Source organism: Halyomorpha halys, unplaced genomic scaffold (assembly GCF_000696795.3).
Source record: "Halyomorpha halys isolate HHAL.00 unplaced genomic scaffold, Hhal_1.1 Scaffold176.1, whole genome shotgun sequence".
In the NCBI taxonomy this organism is placed as follows: Eukaryota; Metazoa; Arthropoda; class Insecta; order Hemiptera; family Pentatomidae; genus Halyomorpha; species Halyomorpha halys.
The window spans coordinates 323614-348680 of NW_027106234.1; the positions used below are offsets into that span (position 1 = coordinate 323614).

At 30.5% G+C, this 25067-nt stretch overlaps 1 protein-coding gene and 1 long non-coding RNA gene across 4 annotated transcripts in view; one reads left to right on the forward strand and one right to left on the reverse strand.

Annotated features, from left to right (window-relative positions):
• Positions 1-25067, reverse strand: part of LOC136795095 (uncharacterized) — a 219299-nt gene that overhangs the window by 22464 nt on the left and 171768 nt on the right. The window lies entirely within an intron of this gene.
• Positions 8137-25067, forward strand: part of LOC106679083 (major facilitator superfamily domain-containing protein 12) — a 214742-nt gene continuing 197811 nt past the window's right edge. For both annotated transcript variants that reach the window (XM_067044601.1, XM_067044602.1), the window contains exon 1: positions 8137-8386. The gene's annotated coding sequence lies outside the window, so the exon portion shown is untranslated. The remainder of the gene's footprint in view (positions 8387-25067) is intronic.

Below are 25067 nucleotides of genomic sequence, written 5' to 3' on the forward strand. Positions count from 1 at the left end.
AAAATAAAGGAAATTTAACTTACTATAAAGTAGTTTATGACACTTATCTTCGTAGGGGTAGTAGTTTTTATGATATTCACATATGAATATGAATTTGTCGAATAAAAATTTGTCCGAACAACTATAAATCAATTTATTTTAGCAAATTTCATGTAAACTATTACTCCTAAGAAGATAAACATCATAAACTACTTCATAGCTCATTACACTAGCTTTAATTTGAGTGCTAATAGACATCTGTACGTCAAATGATTTTTGAGATATACACTTTTGCATATAAATTCACTGACAACTGATCTTTTAGTACGTCCCATACTACATTTTTATGATGTTGCTTTTTAAAAAGCTATATCTCGAAAATTATTTAACGTAAATAAATCTATTAGGGCTCATATTTTAGCAAATTTACTCTTCTTTAAATGATGTTCTCTTAAGTTTTCTTGTGTTGTTCCTAATTTTTAAGATATAGTGCTCCGAATGAAAAATTAGTTTTTTTTTATCGCTTTGAAACACCCGCCATTTTTTATTCCCCCTACCTATACTTGGCAAACTCATCAATTTTGACTATTAATTATATAAAGTTTTTATTAAAGTAATCAAAAATTGGGGTGAGATAACTGATTTTTTTCTCCTCTTTGGCTCTTCTACTACTAGCTCAAAAACAAAAAGTCTAAGAAACTGAAATCGATTATTTAAAGCTGGTACATGCCTGTGATATGACAGTAACATTTTCGATAAAATCGACTGATTGGAAGTTTCTATTTATAGATTCGATTTTTCATATTCTTTCGATTTTTTCGAAAACGACTCTAAAGATTTTGTTTAAACTCGGCATACCAGTTTAAAATTAAATGGTTTTTTTGTGCACACTGACCGTCCATAGTTCAAATCCGGACAAATCTCCCACATCCAAATAAAATACCATATGGAAGGCTGATAGAACAAAAGAATAATTTTTAAAATGGTCCCATATTTCATTAAAAATTCAAGTTAAGCTCTAAAAATAAATTGATTCTGTATAAACCAGTTATTCGACCACCATTCAGTTATGCCTAAGCAATTTTGGAATTTAGCAATAATGAAAACTGGAAAGAATTCAAAATTGATCTATAAGATTAATCAAAAATTACTCCCCCCCCCCCCCCCCCCCCATACCAAAATAACAACCTTACTCCAAGAATTGCAACTCCCTTCAATACAATAATTTGTCTGCTAAACATACACTGCTACGTATTTTAGTTAAACATCTTCTGAAAATCCATTATCGAAAGAAATTGGCAACAACAACATATGTTTCCTTTAAACTATACACTCATAAAACAACAAAGGTAATTTTCCAAGCTAATATTGTCTATGTATTTGTTTCATAAATGTGTAAAAATGCTTCAGATCAAAACATATGGTGCGTGAATAACAGAATGTTTACTGTTTGGTCAATTGGATTAGTGTTATTTTGTTAATGCTCAGAAAATATTATAAAAACTGAATTTATTTTCATAGGTACGTATAATTTGTATACATTATCAAATATTTTTTTAATGATGTTTATTATTTTATTTTTGTTTTATTTAACTTTGTAAGTAATAAATAGTTTGTGTTTATAGCAGAAGAGGTTTATAGTCGATTGAGGATAACCCTAAGCTAGATTATATATACATATAAGTATATTTTCTGATTAGGTTTTTTGTTTAATTTTTTCCTACTGTAGTTACCTAATATTTTGGAAGATTCTTATATTAAACACAATTTTTATTATATGTTACTTTTAATTATAAGGATGGTTATCCATTATGCGTAATTATTTTGTTATTGTAAATTTGTAAATAAAGTTTTGATATTATATTACTATATTTAACGAACAGTTAATAAACAAATTAATTTATATATGTAATCAAACTGCATATTAATTAATAATAAAAAATGTATTGGTAAGACGAGCTGGCTAGATCTTAGCTCTTGGAGGCTTAAGCGGTGATTCAACATGACAGTGATACATACAATCACGAATGCGCAGATAATTGATGGTACTACAAACTATCGAGTAAATATTATGACAAGGAATATTAGGTTACACGATCGTTGTGGCTGTGATAACTTTCACTACCACTTTACATAATGGAGTAAGCAGTGTGACCCTTAGCCTGAAAAGAATGAAGACAAGTATGTCTGATAAGTTTTTAAGTTGTTCTGAAAAAAACAAAACTTCGAACAAGAAACTTATATTTGAAAACTTGAATTATGCTAATAAAGCACATTGTCTAACTCAATGAACTGCTTACCGATAAAGAAAGGGACAGCATAAAATAGTAATGTGAAAATAAATATATATCTCACACATCAAGGCTTTATTAAAGATACAAATAATACTTTGGTAAATCGATATTCACAGAAAACGTTGAAGTAATAGTAGGAATTCTATAATCAAATATTTTCCATCTGTTGAGCTATAAAACTGAAAATAAAAAATTCATAGGCCAATAAATTCAAATTTCCTATTTGTGAAAAAAACAACAATTATATACTATTCATTAATTAATCATTGACATTATAACGATGATAAATCAGGATCAAGTCTGATCCGAGTGATGCACGCAGAACTTTATTTATTTATATTTTTTTGGGAGGGGTGGTATTTAATTAGAAGATAATTAATACTCAAAAAGCATTAGTAATTTATAACTGTTATTAATACTTTATTAACACCCATGTATATTACTCAAAATAGAAACCTTATAATGGTTTTTATTAAAATCACATGTTTGCGCACTTTTCGGGTTGGGAGGGTAACATCCCCATGATACTCCTCCATGTATCATTTCTGTGTACTCCACTAACTGCTGTATCTCTTTAAGAAAACTGGTAAGGGATATGCATTGTGCAGTTATGAAATAAAAATTATTAACGTCAGCAGACCATTAAATGTATTAATTATAATAGGAATTGAAAAGAGGGACATCGAATCAGAAGAGAGACTGGAGTACGTACAACGTGTCTTCAATGCGAACGCACTTTTAAGGGAGGCCTCAGTTCAAAAATTGAGAATATTTTACTAAGTCGCGTACGGAAATTCTAAGGAAAATCTTCTTTTTTTTTTTTTAATATTTATTTATTGCTATTTACAACTGTACATTATAATACATTTAGTAAATCTGATCTAAGTTAAATTGGAATGTTACAGGCGTGTAGAGAAACTACCCATTGGTAGCACTCTAATGACATTTTACATTAGCTGGTCTCGTGGCCATCTTCTTTTCAGGCGCCTCGGAGGATTGTCAGGAATGGAAGAGTATGCAAGATTAGAAACTAGGGGGTTTGAGTGGTTAGAGAGTTTATAATGGAAGGAGTGATATCTGGTTCGGGCTAGATCGGTTACATAGGGAACATTAAGGTCTTTATGTATGATTTTATTTGTGACAAAGTAAGGAGCATTGAGGATTTTACGAAGGATTTTGGATTGTAAGGATTGAATACGAGAGGAATTCGAAGGTTTAGTGGAGCCCCAAAGCTCAACTCCATTGTTCAGATTGGCCTTATTACAGTCATGTAGATCAGTCTTTTGTAATGTGTTGGAAGTTTAGACCGTTTGTCAAGTAAGTGCTGTAATAGTCGAAATGGACGTGCAGTTTCCTGTCTTTTCAGTCTGGTGTGAGGATTCCAGGTTAATCGCTTGTCCAAATGTAGTCCAAGATAGCGGATATGTTCGACATGGGTAAGAGTAACATCATTAAATGAAACTGTAGGGCTGTCAGTAGGTTTACGACGAAGGTTAAAGGTGATTTGATGGGATTTGTTGGAATTTAAGGAAAATCTTAAATATTTTTTGATAATAGTTAATAGATAGTTTTAAAGGCTGTCCGACTATTGCGAACCTTTAAGGTCTATTTTAATCCTTTAAAAAGTGATGGTTTCTTTATGAGGTAACTTTTTTTTTCTGGTATAAGTTTTCCAAATAAAAGCTATAATATTTCTCCAATGGTGAAAGGGAGATTTTCTAATGCAGAGTGCCCACAGAAAGAGGGGAGGTAATGAAGGACATTGAATTAATTTTTTTTAAGGGCATTAACTGGAATATGAAATTAAAATAAATGTTTATTACAATTGTATACAATAAGTTGTGCATCACATTATAAAATAATGCCCCTTGACGAACAATCCTCTCCCCGAATAATTAGGGTACAGAAAAAGTTGGAAAATTTTTTATTTGAAAACCTAGTGCTAACTGAGAAGATTGTGGTAAAGCGCCCAAGCGAAACGTTTAGAGGATAATTCCTTGTCTACTGCCACTTGTACTGGTAATAGAGGGGGGAACTAGTCCGACAAGTTGGCCTACTGACCCTTTTTGCCAACCCCTGGCTGCAACTTAGAGGATGCTGCCCCGTACTAATCAGATTGGGAGTGTCAAAATTTATTTTTCGGGCCAGTCAACTCTATGCACCTCCTAAAGAGTTTTTCTTTCCTGTATTCTTTTTCAGGAATAGAAGGTTTATCACGGACATGTAAAAATTGGATATTTTATCAGGAGTGAGCTAGATTTTGCGCCCAGTAAGTAATGCATTTACTTGCAAAGCTCTTCGATTATTGCAAAAATCATCTCCATAGCTGAGTGACGGTGCTTCGTCTTAGATAAAATCCTCTAGAATGATACAACCAGGAGTTTGTTCTGCGTGAGAATAGTAGCTATTGGAAGATTCGAGGCGTCTTTCTCCAGGTAGAATAGAGAATTACCTTCAACATTAAAAAGAAATGATTTAAGAATACATGGTCTTACATCATTGAACAGTTTAAGAGGTTTACATCATTAACAAGGATGTAGAGGAAATTTCTTACAATAGACATATCTTCGAATTTTGTGCGAATATTTTGAAGTTGTAAGAAACATCCCAAGTGTCTGCCTGGAAGATGTATTGTTATTTGAAAGTACAGCTTTAGTCAATCAGGATTCGGATCCAAGATGTTATTCTCAATGTGTCAATCAAAATATTTAATAGATTTTAAGTTGAATTGAAACTTACTAAAGGTTAAATTATACTTTTTTCAGATTTTCGAGAATTTATTAAAGTAATAGTCATGAACATTTTTGTCTCGACTACAGACAGTTAAATCATCTAACTGTATATTACCTTGAAAACTTTTTTATTACTTGATTTTGTCCAATAGCGGAAGGATAGATAAGTATTCGCCCTCGGTTACTTAAAAAAAAAATGAAGGTTCAAGGAGAAACCCTAAGGGAATTTAGTGAAATAATGTACTTCAAGTACCAAAATAGTGATAGAATTATCTGATCCACAAGTAGTTATTCACTTATTGTATATATTATGTCTTCGAGTGTTAAAAGGGGATTGAGAGTAACTACTTGTAAGAGACTAGCTTTATATGGATCAAACTCTATTTTAGTCTTTATCTATTCAAAAAATACATTTAAGAATATAACGGGGCTTTTGATCGAGTCTGGCACCCAGGACTGCTATACAAGATCCGTAAATTCCTTGCCCCACAGTAACTTTTAATAATACCCCACTTATTCCTGTTGAACAGATCCGGTACTTATGACTAAATCTGGACAAACGACTAACATGGAATTCTCATACAAGACTGAAAAGACAGGAAACTGCTCGTCGATTCCGACTATTACAACATTTACTAGACAAACGGAAAAAATTCCTCTCGAATCCAATCCTTACAGTCCAAAATCCTTCGTAAAATCCTTAATGCTCCTTACTTTGTCACAAATCAAATCATCCATCAGGACCTCAATGTCCCCTATGTTGCCGATTTGGCCAGAATCAGATACCAATCCTTCCATAATAAACTTCCCAACCACCCAAACCAACTCGTTTTTAACCTGGCTTCTCCTTCACTACCTAATAATTCTCCTAGGCATCTGAAAAGAAGATGGCCACGAGATCTTCTCCTTTAGAAATGTTTTTGGAGTTCTATCAATGGGTAGATTCTCCACATGTTTGTATCATGTCATAATATCACTTACAGCAAATTTACTTGATGTGTATATATGTATACAGTTGTAAATAACAATAAACAAATTATTAAAAAAAAAAAAAAAAGAATAAAACGGTATATTGCATTGTTATATAAGCAAATTTGAAGTATTTACCAGAACCTAAAACAAATTAATGTGAAACGATTACTCGTGATTTATATTTGGGCCAACAGATTGCGCCAGGTCGGATTGTAACGGCTATAGCAGGTCTCCAATGTAGGGGCTCTTGCAGCAGCTCCTAGAGATTTTTGGTTCACTCGGAAGTACCAGCAGGCAACTACACATTATCTTTGGAACGCTGTTATTCTACCAGTCACCCATTAGGATCCTTTTATATAGCTACAATTTTCTGTTGCAGCATAAGGCTAGTTTTCTCTTCGGGTCGACAGTAGGTAATAAGTGCCTTTTACATCAAAATTACTGTGTATCGTTGTACTTAGTTATGCCAGAAGCTAATCAAGTAAGGTGTTTTTATTTTATTTATACTCTTTAATTATAGTAAAGACTTTTAAACAAAAATAAGCTTTCTATGAGTCCCATTTAAAAAACCATGCGCTCTCCTTAGAGAGATACTTTCTTTCGCATATCACCATCCTATACAACTTTTAAATTTTCGAACGAATACAATTTTCATAGCTTCCATGATTTAGTCACTATAGGCTTGCAGTTGTCTGGTGGAAGTACGAATACAGAATCAGTCTTAATATGTTACAAGTAAGGCTGTTAATACATTACCTAAAGCTGGTCTTGTCACCAAATATTAATGATAAACTTGGATGTAGAATATATCGTAACACATAATAAAATAAATACAACAATTGTGGAGGACGCTTGATTCAGAATTAGTTTAAGTATCATTCTATGCATTTGCAACTTCACGTTACAGAAGGCTTTTTTGGCACTAGTGCCAGAGTAGAAGCAATGGCGACGGCAGATGCCTTTTTTGCGGCAAATGTATCGCTTATGGAGCTCTCAAAACTTTCAACGTCAATGTTGTTGGAGACCGAATTACCAATAATTATTAAAGTTATTAGGGGAGCCAGGTAAAGTCTAAAACTACGTTGGACTGACGCAACTGTCGCTTCTTACTGAAAAGTCGTCATAATTGCCATTGCCCATAGGTTTTGTTTTTGAGGAACGGTAAAATCACTGCTGTTTATTGATACATACTGTACACATTGCATCTTTAGAGTGCGAATAGGACCGAATATATTTTAAAAAATGAACTTTTGTAAATTCCTGATATCTATGAATGATTGTGAAGTGTTTCGGTAGGGATATGAAGAATTAACCAAGGATGTAAAAGGAAGTTGTAGAGGACCAGTGATATACGAATCTGAAAATGGTTGTTCTAACTAAAACACACGAGCCCTTCAAAAAGTATCGTCTAAATTGTTTGTAACATTTTCAACTACTCTTCTGAATGTTGTTCGATATAAGACCTCTAATGAGAGCATCTCAAATGTATTCGTCTCATATAATCTCCACGTTCTACAACTAACGGTTCAATTAAAAAATAATACATTAGAAACAACCTGTTTGAATTAACAATATGATAAAATAAGTTAATAATAATAGATACATCAATATAAATATCTGCGCATGCGTTATCTTTACCTTATCTTTAAAAAAAAATTGTTATGATTTAATTGATCCCCTCCCATCTCATCGAGCAGTTGTCAAACACTAAGACTACGTTAATTGAACTAGCAGTTCTGAAAAAAGGAAAATAAATATTCTGGGCTTCATATATACTTATCTTATTGCGAATCAGTAGTTAGTTCTGACAAAGGAAATACACTTTTTGAATTGTATAACCATCATTTTAGAAGTGAGAAATGTACATATTTCTACAATGAGTTTCTGTTTAGGGTACTGTATCGTAATCCATATGAAAAAACTCGAAACCTTTAATTGATAGACCAATGTTAAACATTTGTAATGAAATCTTAATTAAATACTTTTAATAAATAATTTAAATATTTCTGATCTTTATTTAACTTTACATGCCCAATACGAAATCTTGTGGGCAGTATAATTGTCTCTGATATTCCACTTGATTTTTGTATAATACTAAGACCAAGCCTGCTGATCTTGACTTTTACTTAACTGCTTCCAATCCTCAACAATTTTAGCTCTTTGGTCCACCGAAAGTTGAAAGATACAAACGGTTGTCAAACTGCTGTCTTAAAATGTTCAAATTTGGTTTGTAATTTATGTTAATTTAAGATGTATGTTTATTCGGCCAATGTTTATCTAAAAGTTATGTGCTCTTCATTCATTAGTCAAATTATTGTTGTGTATCATTCTTTATTAACGTGACACGATGTTAAAGATGCTTGACAGCAGACCTGAGAATCGGATTTAAAGTTACTCATAACGTAAAAGGTAACGTTATTAGTTGTTTAATTCTTAGTAATGTAATTTGTTTATGTTCCCTAAATATTTTTTAAAAATTTTTATTCGTTTTTTTGTTATCTTTATTTAGTTATTTATGTTCGAATTGTGACCCAATTAGTTAAAATTGTAAGGAAGATTAAAATAATTTTGTATTTTGTTTTCCTCAATCGCTCTTCAACTTTTTTTTATTAATTTTCTAAACTGTTGTCAATGTTCGATGGAAGTCTGTTATCTTGAAATGTGTCATAAATTTCATGAGTTATTATTTAAGGATCATGACAATTGATATGATATAATTGAAGAGATGATTGGAGTTCAAGTCATTTCCACAGCAAAATATGTCTTCCATGTTACTTTACCTACTATACACCCTCATCAAAAAAATCAGACTTCTCATAAATTTTAATTTTTTTTAGATTTAGAATCTAATCCACGTTTTCTTTTATTTATAGTACTGGGATTAGTTACTGAAAGGCATTTGGGATTAGCCGTATCATTGCTACTCACTATTTGCCTACAAACTAAGGTTTAAATGCTTTTCTGTTTGATTTTAATTCAACTTTCAGTCTTTTTTTTTTTTTTGTTATCTCCATTCATTAAATTCTCTCTTTCCTCTTTATTCTGTGTTTTATTTGTGCAATGATGTGCTATTAAAGCCACGGTGGTTCAGTTAAAGTAGTTGCTGTTTATGAAGAAAGAAAATCTTCGTTACATGAATAATTGGTCTTCATAATTCTGCAGTTTGAAAGGCCATAGAAAGGTACGAATAGAACAAGAGTCATTCAAGACAAGCAAATTGAGGACTTTTAAAAGTCGTCAATCCTATTGAAGGCTGGTCTCATGTTCTGGAGTGGCATTTTTTTGGAGCCAATGACCGAGTTGGTACCAATTCAAGTAGGGGCCCCTATCCAATGTTGTGTGGTATGTGGAGATGATTTTACAAGATCTCATAATGCCTTATATTCCTATGATTGCTACTGATATAAGATAATGCTCGGCCACTCAAGGCATAATGTGTTTCCCCCTGAATGATTACCCGAACATATCAAGTATTCATAACCTAGAATGTCTAGTAAGAATTTTGTATGTCTATTCAAGATTGGAGGACAAAGTCCCTTAAGATTTTATTGAAAAATTTTTATGACTGCTCCAAAGGATAGAATACCAATAATTGCCATCATATGCCCATTTAATTTATTTTTTGTTGAAAAAGTAAGGATCGTGTTTTTAATATTTGTAAAGAAACTTCTTATTTTAGTTGAAAGTAAGCTCAATTTCGATATTTTGTTATATAAAATTCTTTATTTTGAATTTATTACTATTTTTGTATAAATGGTACACCCATCTACTTTGATTTGTGCCCTAAATCTGACACTCAACGGGTCGGCCATAAATTCAGGCCAACTCGTACCATCCAAGCCCCCCACACACTTGTGTATGTGCGAATTTGCCATTGTTTGGCAAATGTAAAGAGGCGCCTTTAGATGTAATAATATCATTTAAAATATGATAAAACTATTTAACAATCCAATAAGTTTTATAAAATATACATAGTGTTTATTATATTAACTGATAAGTATCAGTTATAGTTCTTGCATGATATAATTTTGAAAAAATCAACTGTTTATTTTGGATTTCAGTAATGTTTATGATATCATTACTAAATGTTTTTCCTATTTAGTAGTTTTTTTAACCCTTATAAGATTTCTATTTGTAATTTATAATAGGTTTTACTGAAATATAACTGATATAATTTCTGTTTTAAAAGTAATTTTTGATGATTTTTTTTTATTCGAATAATTAATTCTGTTAATAATAATAGTATCTTTCTATTATATGTTTTACTTTATTGTTTTATAAGAATAGTCAACAAAGGAAACATTTATACAAATTTTCAAGTTATACTATAAAGATATTGTATGAAGATACACTCTATGGATAATTGAATTGCACTACCATCGAACAAATGATGAATTATTTAAAGCATTCTTATTTGGCTTACGGCATTGAAATGATTATTAAAGCATAAAAAATCATTTTCTAGGCTGGATGTTTGGTTTGCCACATTTAAATTGACCGTATGAATGAATAATGCTAAATCTTTATGGGATGTTATATCTCTCCCTTCATATTCATTGTACCTGCCACTGAATAATTCCTACTTATTCTGTTATATTGGATTTTATTCTGCAGACCTTGTTAGGACCAGTGTTGAGGAATGGAATATGGTTTCTCTCACTACCAACTGGCCAAGTTGGTCTTTCTTTGATTGCATATTGATGCCATTACTATATTGTAATTGCACTTCCATTATAATATGATTCTCAAGCTCCTGTTTCAAAAGCAATATATTCTTCCTTTCTTACCTTCTCAGACCTTTCCACAGTATCTAAGCCTTTGGCATACCTTGTAAATACCTCGAAAAGATGGTACTGCTTGGTATGTATTCTTATTTTTCTCATAAGCTTTCTATTTCCAAGTTGAATAAAAAGCATGCAAGGGCTTCTTAATTCCTCACTCTCCTGCTAATTTTAATTTAGAATTAAATTTATTTATTTAAACATTATCATTTTTACCAGTCTTGTGAGTTTTCTTTGAACTTTAAATTCTTCTAGGGTCTTGTACAGTTCTCTGGCGATTCTGTCATATACATACCAACTTAAAACAAAGAGGTAGTGGGTGGTCAGTTTATACTCAGCTTCCTTTTCCATCACCATCAGAATAAAAATGTCATTGGTGGTTGAACGACCTCTTCTGTTTCTGTTGTGTAGAATCTTTCTATCGCTCCCATGTATTGGTTGATGCTGCTTGTTATTCCTTCCCCTATTAGAGCAAAAAAAAAAAAAAAAAAAGCTTTCATACAATATCATCTGCTTTCAAAAGTTAAAAAAAAAAAGTATTTGTATTTTTTATTATGTCCTCCTCCATTAGCTTTCATAAAACTGACACAATGGAACATAAAGTATAATAAATTTTTTAAAAAATTGTTTTTCCTTTATCACGTTATAGAGGTTCTTCTGCCGTTTGAACTCTATGGGCCCAAAATAAACTAAATTATTGCCTCAATGGCTTATCAAATGGTTTAAAATTATTTCTAATGTAAATAATTACTAAATTAAGCATGAGTTAAGATGATCTCCATTTATTGATTTTATTTTGGAGGAATGATGAAAAACAAAATTAATTTAAAAATTATAATGTTGTTAAAAAAAAATCATGTTTTCTCATTTTCTGTTAATATGAGTAGTTGATATATGAAAGCCAAAAGTTAGCAGTGACTTCAGTGATTATAAATTGGAAAATATTTATCTCGAATTTCATTGTTTGTATATGTCTCCTAGTAGACAATATTTTTTGTTTGTTGATAATATTGGTATAGTTAAAAATCTTCTTGGTTATTTTTTCTTTTAAATTACTACCCACAATCACTGTCACATTATGAACCCACTGATTTAGTGTACAATATGCTAAAGTGTTCATAGACATTTACTATTTAATAGTTTGTTGCTCAAACTATTAGATAATACTAACAGTTTTATCTACCAATAATTGCTTACTACTCTAGATCAAATTTACTAATACTGACAAATATTTCTTCACTTAAAAAAAAAAACAGATATTATTATTTATGTCAAGTGGTCTGTATTAAAGTTCTGCAAACATCACTGAGACCTTAATTATTTTGTTATAATATCTTTTCAATAATTTCCTTTTTTAATATTTCGATTTTTCTACAAGATTTCTTAAAGGGTGTCCATTAAATCTGCTCAAATGTTTCTCATGGCCAAAGAGATGATCTAATTCAAAAATTTAAAAGGAAAAACTTGTTGGTCTACTTCTATAGTTTCACTAACTGCTATTGCTTTTGAACTTTAAGGCGACACGTGCAGCCTGATCCATGGCAAAAACTTGCTCATTTATAATCACTAAAAAGCTACAAAAGTCCCTGAAAAATAAATTCCACTGTCTTTAAAATTGAAGGATTTACAACATTTCAGAATTTTGCATTCTCAATGTTATTATTATTTTTCAAGCACTTAATAAACTGGTATCTGTGACACATGATACATCATTTTATTATATTTTTTCATCTTCTCTCTATTCAAAATGTTGCCAATGTTGTAGATGTATTATTTTTTTTTCTGAAAAATGCTAAAAAGTAGATTTTGAAATGATTTTTCCTCTGTTATGAAAAGAAAATTGATTGTATTAAAATTCAAAATGTTTATTAATATAACAATAGTAATATTCATTTCTATAACTAAAATAATAATAGAGTTAAATATGATGTTTTATGAAAGGACTTATTCTTTCCTTGTGGATAGCACCGAGTGTAGACATTTTGATGACCTCTGAGCATCACTCTGAGATTTTCTGTACACCATAATCAGATAAACAATTTCACTTGGTGTGTATTGAGCCATATCTTATTGATAATCATTCTATTAGCAACTAAGTGCAAAACTAGCAAACATGCCTTCGTATACAAAGAGGATCTATTACTTAAACATTAATCTTTTAGGTAGTTAAGTTTCTTATGGATTAGTGAATACCACATAAAGCTTGGCAAGGAGTTTTCATCTCAGGAAAGGTTCTAGGTGGTCTATTTTATATATCTTAATACTATTTTTAAACCTGGGACCCCAAAATCAGTGTCCAGAAAACCTACACTTCAAAATAAAATGTGAAACATTGGAAGACATAATGACTGAAATGTGAGAATATATCTCTATCATTAAATTAATAAACATTTCAAATTCATACAATTAATACCCTTTCATAATTGTGGAAAAATCATTTCAGAAACTACTTTTTTTCATTTTTCACTAAAAAATTCTTCACCTACTGGTCTGGAAAAAAGTTTAATAGAAAGATGATGAAAATGTGTATCAAGATGTTTTTTGTCTCAAAAATTTCACTTCTTAAAAAATAATAATGACATATAAAATACAAGATTCTTAATTAGTGTAATCCTTCTGTTTCGAAAAATTATTGTCGATTCGAAGAATATCGGTTTAGAATATGTTTTCCAGGGACTTTCATAGCTTTTTAGTGACTACAATTAAGAGTTCTGAAAGGTTTGTAATATTTTCACACTTTCAATGAAACTTTTTCTCTGTTCAAAACATGAAAAGTTTCTTAGTCAACTGTTGTACATCCCATCCATCACAATAGCCCTGATGAAGACCTACATTGTGGGTCGAAATGTCAGCCATCAATAAATAGTTGAAAATATTTTTATTCTTGACCACAGTACTTACCATATCTTTCAATGTTTAATCTGTTCAGTTATTTTGAGTTGAGGCTATTCTGTTTTGGGGGTCTCACAAAAGACGAATAAATAGTGAGTCAAAAATTATATTACTAAAACATATTATGATGTTTATGTTAAGGTTGTGCTTTTTAATATCTCAGAAATATAATAAAAACTGAAGTATTTTTTAAATTATTGTGGTTTTTGATGCTTATCATCTTAAAGATAAGTTTTTTTTTTTTTTGTAATTTTTCTTTTTTTTGTTATACTTCAATTCTACTCAAAAGGTTAAGCAGTACCAAAGAGTACAGAGAACATATAACATTTATATGTGTTAATTTATTATTTATAATATCAGCCAAAAGTTTTGTGCCAATACCAGCATGAACTGTTACCAAGACATCTCCTTTCACTGATGTTAAAAGAATTAGAAACAAAATTATTTTTCATATATGTATATATAGCAGCATGGCTTCTTGATCCGAGTATTTACAGCAGTAATATTGATAGTATTTGATTCTCGAAATTTTGTTTAATTTATATGAAGGGGAGGATATTTTATTTCAGACATCCCAAAAAGTCCTTGAACTAAGTTGAGTTGAATTAAGAATGATTTTAAAGTCTCCAGATAACTTGGAAAAGCTTAAATTCTTCTAAGAAGTTTAAAAGCAAATAGAGGTAGATAGTGTGATGATAAGAAAGGAATTGTGTTAACTAACCATGGTCACGAATCTAATATTGTGATTATTTATGATCTAATGAACTCTAAGCATCACTTCTCATTAATGCAAAACTAATTTAAAAAACTATTCAGAATATCACTCTTATAAAACTTCATCGTCCAACTATTTAATAATCCAGTGCTCTTGTCAAAAGTCTGAAATATTTGTTGATAAGAGTATGAAAATAATACCCTCAGGTCCCCTTAGTCCGTATAACAAAGTTTCTTTATTAAATGCCTAAACAATCTCCCTGCATAACCAAGTCTCATTGGAAAATGGTTAAAAAATTTTATCCCATCAGGTGAATTACCGCATAAGCCTCATACCAAGTCATAGTATGGGATTCTTATCCACAAAAACCATTTTCCTCTCCATAAGATCACTGTTTGGCATTACTTCATTGAGGGAAATAGCTGTATGCGGCCTCACTATTGTCTTCTGTGAGTGCATTGTCGAACATTGTGTCACTTCGATTCTAGGATGCTAGTGAGCTCCCCCGGGGTCTCTCCTTCACTCTCAATCTCTTCAGAACAACCGTCTCGAATTTCTTCACTGCTGCAAATTGTTCTTCCATGTGCAAAATTTAGCTCACCAAATGTTCGGGAATAATATTACAAAATTCCTCCAATTTTTTTTTTCTTAGCAAAGCAGTTCCATAGAGAAAACACTTGCTCTAGTGTGTCTTCAGCCTCCAGGCCCAATGGGGATTCAGCAGTATTGTCTAATTTGAATCAAAACTGGTAGGCTCTAATGCTCATGTGTTAAGTCAACAGCTGCATTATGTAATAATCCACCTCACATGTCAACAATTACCGGCATCTGCCATATCCCAACCGTGTTTGTCAATGGATAATGGCCTTTTTTCATTTTTCTCTTCTTGAGACTGGAGAAATTAGACTATAAGACCTGTTCTTTACATCTATAAGCAGTTCCACTAGTACATACATACAAAATTAAATATATTTTTTGATACAATGAGAAATTTCTTATTTTTAAGTTAAAAATTGCCCTGAGTTATTTTTTAAATTTTTTTGTTTCCCTCAAAAATATATCTGCTCTTAGCTCCAAATGGTTAGTACACTTTTGTCAGTATGCAAAATACAAAATAACTTGACATCTGAAAAAGGATTATGAAACTCCATTGATAATACTTCAGGTTGTTGGTGAATAAAAATTTATTAATTACTAGTGTATAAAGTGAATTATAAATATCAAAAGAACCAACACTTTCCACAAATTACATCACAGTGATGAAACAATGAAAAATATTGTGATAATCTTATAGATGGTGTTAGAGAAGTGTGATAGTATGAATTCTGTGTTTACTTATTCTCGCCCCAAATCATACAATCACCTCATTTTACATTAAAATCATGTTTAATCCATTAATAACTGACCAACTTTTCTAATTATTGTGCTAATTATCTCTTATAATTTAATAAATTGAGAATAAATTTTGGATTGTAGATTATCTGTGATTTTCAGCAGATGTTTTCTCATCATAATTTTGAAGGAACAAATTATTGATGATTTACACATAATAAAAAAAAAATAATGATTACAGTAAATTATTCAACTTTTTACTAATGTACATAGAGAAATAAAATATATATTAAAAAAAAAATCAATAAGTCTATTATATACTGGATATTAATATAATCTTTAATAAAAATATATTTGAATTTAAAAAAAACAAAAACAATGCAATGTATAATTTCGAATTATCATTCAAACCATCCTAAACACAGAATTTAAAATATAGTACAGTCTTGATTATCTGATATTTGTTAATCAGACATGTTCAGTAATCTGACGGCCCTAAAATGGATCTTTTTCTTATGTGGCTCTTCATTCCAAGATGATCTTAGGCCTCCCTAATGATTCACTCCTACTCCTCTGTGCAGAGCTTTTCTTCTCCAGGCAGTCACTCCAAGTATTCTAAGGTCCACCTTCAAACTCTTTTGTTAGCTTTTCCTCTTTCCTTGGAAGGTTTCTCTTGTGACCTTCTTTGCCGTTTGTTCATTTGTACATGTCAAAGCCAGCTAATTCTTCTGAACTTAATAAATTTCACAGTATTTATAGTTATTAAGCTTATCCAGTCCCTGGTTGTGCCTTTTGTGCCAGAAGCCTTTTTCACAGATTGAACCATAAATGCGCCTCTTTATCTTCCACTTGAAGACTCTAAGGGTCTGTTGGTCTCTAGTTTTAAGGGTCCATATTTTAGTGTCTTAGCAAACTATGGGCCTAATAAGTAATCTATACATTTTAGTTTTGTGGTTTTAGAGGGAAAGGCCGATATCATCAAGTTCACAAGGCCATAGTACACTTTATTATTTTCTTGATCTCATCATTGACCTTATTTTCTGAGTTGAATCTTCATAGGTGTAATTGTTGTACTTTAGATTATGTGGACTTATTTAGCTTCTGAAGTTGACATAACCATTTTCAATTTCGACTCGTTGATCCGAGTCAAACTTTTTTTTTTTTACTCTCATGGCTGAGTGTATACTTTTCTTGACACTTTTCGCTTCCTACTAAAACTACATTGTCATTTGCGTAACTAACAATCTAGTATAATTAGCATGCCAAAGTACATTTTGGATCAGTACATCTGATAGCTTTATGCAGCACTAAACACCAATTTTCAGGCATGCTTTCTTTATTCCAGATTAATCAAGTTGTGCAGTTTTCCATTCAGATATTCTCCACCAAACTTGAAAATTTCAGCTGAAAAGTTATCCTCGCCAGGTGCCCTCTTGTTTTTTAAAAGGTTCAATATATCTATGAATTCCTTGTTCTGCTGGCTATTTAATTTATCAATATTCCATATTTTTCTCTTTATTATATTGCCTTTCTGAACCTTAAACATTTGTACCTAAAAAGAATTCCTTAAAGAAAGTGGTCCTCTGCAGTAACTGATAAAGTCAGTTATACTAGAGTCATATTTTGATGAAATCAATATATGATCAATTTAATTGATGCCTCCATCTGGAAGATGCCCTAAAATGTTTCTTAGTAAAGAAAAAAATTTGTTGCAGTATTTCTACCTCAATTCCTTATTTTTTAATGCAAAAGTAAGATCTTCAGTAGTCCAAAACATTTGATGGTCTGACAACTTGTGAGTCTCATATTTCTCTTATAAATACTGAGTATATCAAGATGGTACTGTACCACAAGGAATTTAATAATAAAACCAAGATTATTAGGTGATAAAAGATTTTATAAACACATAAAATCAGTGTATAAAATACTGATTACTAACTTTTGTCCATATAGAATGATCAAAAACTTTTATTTTTGTATGTTTTATGATAAATGCATATAATTGCATATTTAGCTGATTTCAATGAACTAGGGAAAAAAAATATAGAGTTAATAAATAAAATGGAAAATTTTGATGAAATTCCTGATTACAATCATACGATCACTTTCAATGAACAAAACAAAAAAAATACATTAATTAAATTCTTAGAATATATGTAGAATACTGAGTTCTTTTTCAGTTTGTTGCTTACTTTACTTTGCATACAAGTTATTATTATTTAACATCACCAGTTTAAGTCAACCAGTTAACATCTTCCCGTCCCCCTTTACACGCCACTATCCCTGATGAAGACCTGAAACTCAGGTCGAAACGTCGGCATAAAATAAATAAATATTGTTTTGTTTATTTATGTTGTTCTTTGCTGACCGCACCCCCCGACAAACTTCTTCAAGTATTATTATTTAAATTTTCAAACATTTAGTCTATCCTTTTCTTCCATCTCAATAAAATCTTGGTTCGAGAAATTGGTTTGAAATCTTGTATTTGAAATAGATGTAGATAAGACCGAGATTCTAGAAAAAAACGTATGAAATAATGAATAGTATGTTGTTAAGTAACAATTTCATTTTCATTAACACCCATCTTATACAAGTTTAACTAAACTTAAAAGATTAACTAATCTTATTTTATTTTAGTTTAGGTTTTTGCCAAACAAATTCAAGAAACAAATTTATCATTGATAAAGAAAGATCATTTTATCATTATAAAAATATTTTAAAGCTAGAACACAACATTTTATTTTAAACAAATTTAGAAATACATAGTAAATAATACAAAAATACATAAATACAAGTAAATACAGTTGTATATTTACATATTTTAACTACCTTATTGCATATTTAAGATTTTTTTGTTGCTTATTTATTATTTGTTTTGTATATATATTACTGTTGTTTATTGCGTATCATATGGCATATTCTGGGAATTTTTACTGTATAAAAAACCGCACTCTGCTGATAATATATAAAAAGTGTTAGATAAGTATGATCATAAAAACTTTAAAGTATAAAATAATAATTAGGACTAGGGTTTTCATGTAATTAAATATACCAAATATGTACGTATGTATGTATTAGTTTTAAAATAGATATTTAAGAAATATGTAAATGCAATAAAATTATTTAAAATATACATTTCGAAAACTGATCTGCCCATTACCAGGGAAAGCAGTCGGCAACTAGTATATTTTTTTAATTTTTCATGAGTAAAATTATGCCATATTGACCCTGAATCTACCGATTTCAAAAATGATGATCTCAATTGACTTATTCACTACAGCTCCTTTGCACTAATAATGTCAGCAATCAGCAGTTTGTCCCAAGAAACAGAATTTGTTTTTTCTTGAGAATGAATGAATGAAGTAAATTTTATTTTGTTTTCATAATTACCAAAGAACAAAAACAAAATTTAATTTACAAATAACTTAGGATAGGCCATCAACTCGAATGATTTAAACTTAAATAAAATCTTATTTAGATTTAGTGTGTTTCCGTTGTCGTCTTTATTACTGTGCTGATCATATGCAAGCTGTTTTCATTGTTGATATATGACATCTGTTCTGGTTCAAATTTTAAAATTTTGAACAATGAGTGAAATAGTGCTTTCGCTATTCTCTCTAACTTTTTTTTTAACAATTCCATTGAGTCCATTATTTCATCTATTTCTTTGTGGTTCTGGTGTGCTTAAAAATTGCTGGATTTTAATTCTGCTCTTTATATGTATCTCTCAGAAATCACAGAACCATGTTAATTCTTTAACAATAATTTTCTTTGTTAATGTCTTGTTAATGTGATGAAATGAGAACCTTGTGGTTACAACTTAGATGAAGTCAGAAAATTTATAAGTATAGTGGCTTTCTTCCGGTTCCCAGCAGTAGCTCACAGTATGATTTGGTATTCGTTAGATAAAACAATCATTTTATAAAACTTTTCTGTATCTCTTTTACTGTTCCATACTTGTTGATTTTAATGTTAGCAATGAATCAATGCACAAACAATTTTAACAGTGGTAAAAAAAAAAAAATATAGGAAAAAATTAAGTGAGCTATCTCTTTGTTTGGGACTTGTATATATAAATATATATTTAATATATATGAGGTTGGTTTGAAAAGTTCTCGGAATGTAGTAGAATGAAGTGTCTTACCTCGGTGGAACTGCTTTTATTTTTCAACATAGTCTCCCTGTAGATTAATGCATTTGGTCCAGCGATGTTTCAATACCATGATCCCATCTCGAAAATGATATTCCTCCAGGGCTGCAAAATACCTCTTCAATTTGGCTGTCAGTTCTTCCATTGTAGGAAATCTGCCCACCTAGGAAAATTTTCAGCTTGGGGAAGAGATGAAAGTCTGATGGTGCCAAATCAGGTGAATAAGGTGGATGTGGCAACAATACCTCAGTTCATGAAGTTTTACCATGGGAATAGCACTTGCGTGCGGGCGGGCGTTGTCTTGATGAAAGATGACTTTTTCTTTGCCAAACCAGGCCTTTTTTCGTGTATCTTTTCTTGAAGTTGGTCTAGGAGGTTTGTGTAGTATTGCCCCGTAATTGTTTGGCCAGTAGGAAGATTATCTATCAGCAGAATGCCTTTTGCATCCCAGAAAACTGAGGCCATGACCTTTCCGGCCGAGCGTACTGCCTTTGCTTTCTTTGGTGGTGATGACTCAACATGTTTCCACTGCTTAGACTGATGTTTGTCTCTGGGGTATAATAGTGGACCTATTATACACTATTACAATGTTTCATCTGTAGTCACAAACTGGCACAAAAAATCTTGTTGGTTGTGCTGAAAACGGGCAAGATTTTGTTTGGACATTTCCAATCTGGTGTGTTTATGGTCCAATGTCAAGAGCTGCTGCACCCATCTTGCAGATAATTTTTTCATTCCCAATTCTTCGGTTATAATGTGATATACCCATTCAGATGGCATCCCTACAGCTTCAGTAATCTCACACACTTTCAGTCAAAGATCCTCCATGTCCTTTTTATGCACTTTTGTGATCAATTCTGAGGTCGTAGCACTTTTTGGCCATCTACTACATAGATCATCATCTAAGCTCTCCCGACCAAATTTAAACTCACTGGTCCACTTGGCAACAGTTGAATATGAAGGAGCAGAGTCCCAATATGTTCTGAAAGTCAGCATGAATTTCCTTTGCTTTCATAACTTTACTAAGTAATTAATCACTGCTCGATTTTCCATTGTCACAAATCACTACGCATAAAACAACAACAAAGAGTTGTCACTACCAATCACGTCACATGTTCACTCACCTGACATACCTTGTTGCTCTAGCACTGACATACAGCAGTGATTCTGAGAACTTTTCAAACCACCTTTTGACCTTTTTCATGATATAATAAACAATGATCTAGTTTTGGTTTTGCAATGGGTCACTTGTATAGTGAGAGTGAATTTGTCTAGATACAGCAAGGTTTGGTTTAGTTTTATTTAACAATTAGTTTCTTTGTAAATTCCATTTTATTATCTTTTTCATTTTAAAAACATTATCTTAAAACTAAACAAATTAGCACTTGTATCAAATGTGTTCCCAAAGGTTCATTGAAAAGTACAACTGTGTATGAAGGATTTTACCTATACTTGATTTATTCACCAGATATTAATTTTTCAGATTTCCATTTGCTATGGTCCACATTATCAAACCCTTTCAAGTGGTATTTACATTTTTATGGTGATGAAAAAAAAACTTAATGAATGGGTTGCATGGATGAGGAAAATTAGATTTCCCTTTTTTTGCCTAATGGATAAGACAGAGCTGTATTTAAAAGTAAAACAAACAAAAAAAAAGTAAAATAATCTTTAACTAAATAATTACTTATAATTAATAAATAATTTTTAACTGAAAAATGCGTATTGCTAATGCCACCATAATATTCTTCATATTCTTTGTTTATAGTTCCGATGGACCCATTCTGTTTTTAAATCATCTTATTAATTAATAAATCATTTCTTTTTTAATACAACCAATAATAATTTAGTAATGCTCCAGTAAAGGAGCACATCTAAATTTTTTTTTGTAAAAAAAAATGGGATTTTTAATCATACACTAATTATTTTTTAGAGGGAACAATTTATGAATTTCTTGTCAGCTTGATCATATTTCCAAATTTATTCACTAGGTTTCAGGAGCTGAGAGGTCGACTTTGACTTGGAAGGTCTCGAGTCCTGTCTTTTGCTACATATTTTTACTTCTGTATATTGCGGGGAAGGTGGTTTCACAACAATTTCTACATTATTTCAGCAGTTTCATGTTATCATACAAAAGGAATCTGTCCTTTTTTAATGGTTAAGTCCCATTTGCCTTCACTATCTTTTTTTTTCTCAGCTTTATCAGTGTGTTTTTAGTATTTATTTTCAAATCTTACTTATTTGATAGTTACTTTACAATGTTTGATACTTAATTCTACAAAAAAAGTGTTTATTCTTTGGTCTAGAAAAATCTAATATGTATTATTTACTTATAACTTGATGTAATCTGTTATTTCAAAAGGCTCTATAAATTGTATCATTGACCTGTTACTTATAATGAGCACATAAAGGAAAGTTTTACACCTAGAAAATAAATTGATGAAACTCATTTATAACTTGAAAACTTATTTATAAAAGAAAAAAAAATCATTATAAAAAATTGTCATACTCAATTTTAAAAATGTAGATGGGAGCAACTTGAAAATGGGCATGAGCCCTAAAGATTGTTGATAGGAGAAAAAATATAAGGGTAAATCTAAAAGGATGTTAACGTTCCTGAACTAATGAAATAAAGTAAAATTAGAAAAAAAACAACATCTGAATAAGATTTTTAATGAACTTTTAGAAAGAAGAAACCACTTATTAAAATTATTTGGTAAGTTATAGTAGAACCTCCCTTAAATGGCCCCTGGCTAGCTGGCTTTCCAAATTAATCGGTAAAAAAAAAAAAAGTAAACAAATAAATTGCTGAGAAATTATTAATTTAGTATAACAAATCAAAAACTGACTTCATGGCTGCCAATAAAAATCAAAAAATATTTTTACAGAAATTTTTATTTTCAATTATATGAAACCGTTCTAATAAATTTATCTTCTTCATATATTAATACATGTATTACCTATATGTTAAGTTTTGTATTACATTTTAGTTTTAACATTAATATTGAAGTTTCTTACTATTAATACTGGGGACCTGTGTCTGTGTCTATCCAAGTTTATATATCTGCTGTTGGTGTAAAAACATCAAGTCCTTTCCTAGTATAGTGATCCCTTACGTCAGGCTGAACAGTCTTGGATTTTAGTAGTTTGTATTTCACAATTATAGTAAGCTAATTTTTGATAAAAGAAGTTACTTTATTCTAAAATGTTACGATTAACTGGACATGTTAATCCTTACAAATCAAAAACCAGGATACTCCTCTATGTTTGGCCTCATGTGTGTTCTCCTCTGGTCTATGATATAAATTTGGTCTGTCCATCAGAAACAGCCACTCTAGATCACTAGGCCCTCCTATAATCTTTTATTTTGGTTCCTACAAATTTTAGGATGAGTTTTCTTTGCTTATATTCTTCTCAGGAATCTCTTCATTCATACTATCATCATGATAGCATATTTCCCTACTTTTATAGTTTTGTAGCCTCTATAGTAATATTATTGGTAAGAAAATTGTTTTGAAAAAGTAAATTTTTGCCAGTTTTTTTTTTTTATTAGTGGAAGTGAAAAAAAAGTACAGATTCATTTTAGTCGATATCTACTAAAATGAATCTGTAATTTTTTATGGTTAAATACCATTTACTCTCACAGTACCTCTTTTTATTCTTTAGCTTAGTTGATTTTTTTCAGTATTTATTTTTTAATTTTGCCAAAAACAGTTTAATAGTTGAATATTAAAAATTTTGAAACTTGATGCTAAAAAAAAAGAAAAATTTTTCACTACAAAAATCTTAAAAAGAAATATTTACCTATAACTTGATATAATCTATTACTCATTTGCAATTTAAAAGGCTCAAGAAATTATGCCAACTATTATATTGACTAAAAATGGGCTCCCTTGGACAATTGACCACAAATATAACTACAATACAATATCGTCTGTAATATTACATGAAACAATGCTTTGATTAATAACATGAAATAACAGTCTTGGTCTGTTCAACTACACATTCTCTTAAAATCTTGAAATTATCAAATGAGTTCAAGTAGTAACCAGATTCCTGTATCAAGTATAATTTATTTATGTAAATTACTTTAGTTCTTCAGTAATATATTTATGTATCATGTAATTACATTCTTTAGTTTTTATGATTTCATTATTAGCATTTAAAAATTTATCCTTGAAATATAACTAGTAAATTAATGATGACCACAAAATTACATTTATAGAAATGTAAGATAAGTGTAACAGATTACTTTTTCATGGCTTTTTGTTAAAACTGAATTTTGTGATACTTTTATAATTATAAATTCAAAATTGTGAGGATGTAACCATGATGATGACTGATAATTGTCAAACATCTGAAATTACTTCACAGACATGAAGGTAATCAAAGTTATGGTACTCTTTACCAACTATTATCAATTGTTTGCAGAGACAAAGGTTTCTTGGCCATGTTTTATAACTGAACATTGTTGAAGTGAATATGTTGGAGTGCAAAGGGGCAAAGAGAATCAACGATAATGTACTGTTTCTCTCAGTTTTTAGTGGAGATATACCATACTTGATAATAACATAATGGTTGCAGGCTTAATAAATTATTCTGCTTGCACAGAATGTGCACTAGTAGAAAAGCGTTTGCAGTTCATTTTAAAGCATGTTTCTTTTTCAGTAGTCAACCTTATCTGTTATTATTTAAGTATATTGAGAGAAAATTATTAAAATTAGTTTTAAGTTATAACATTATATTTTAAATGATTAGTAAGAAAGGATGGTGCTCATGGCATTGTCACTGAATTACCTACCTATAAAGGTGATGAGGGATTAAAACTTTTTTTTCAAATCATTTTTCTAGAACTATTTTCAGATAATTAATTTGTGTGTATTATAATCATTTTCATTTTGATACATCTTTTATTGAATTTTATATTTTAACTCATACTTTTTTGTTATAAACATTTAATTTATTTTCTCATTAAGAAGCATTCGATGTTTATAAGATTATAAAAATAAACAAAGTTTAAATTTTCGTTTGTAACATAAGGTGGGGTTCAAACAGTTTTTTTTTTTTACGTTTATCAATTCCACGTTGAGCCACTGTATAGGGTGTTTTTTTAAGCCCGATGGAACTTGAAATTGTAAAAAATAACACAAAAAATTAAATTGTAATCAAAATTTTTTTTTTATTCGAAAGATCAATACGTGACATTAACATTTGAAAATG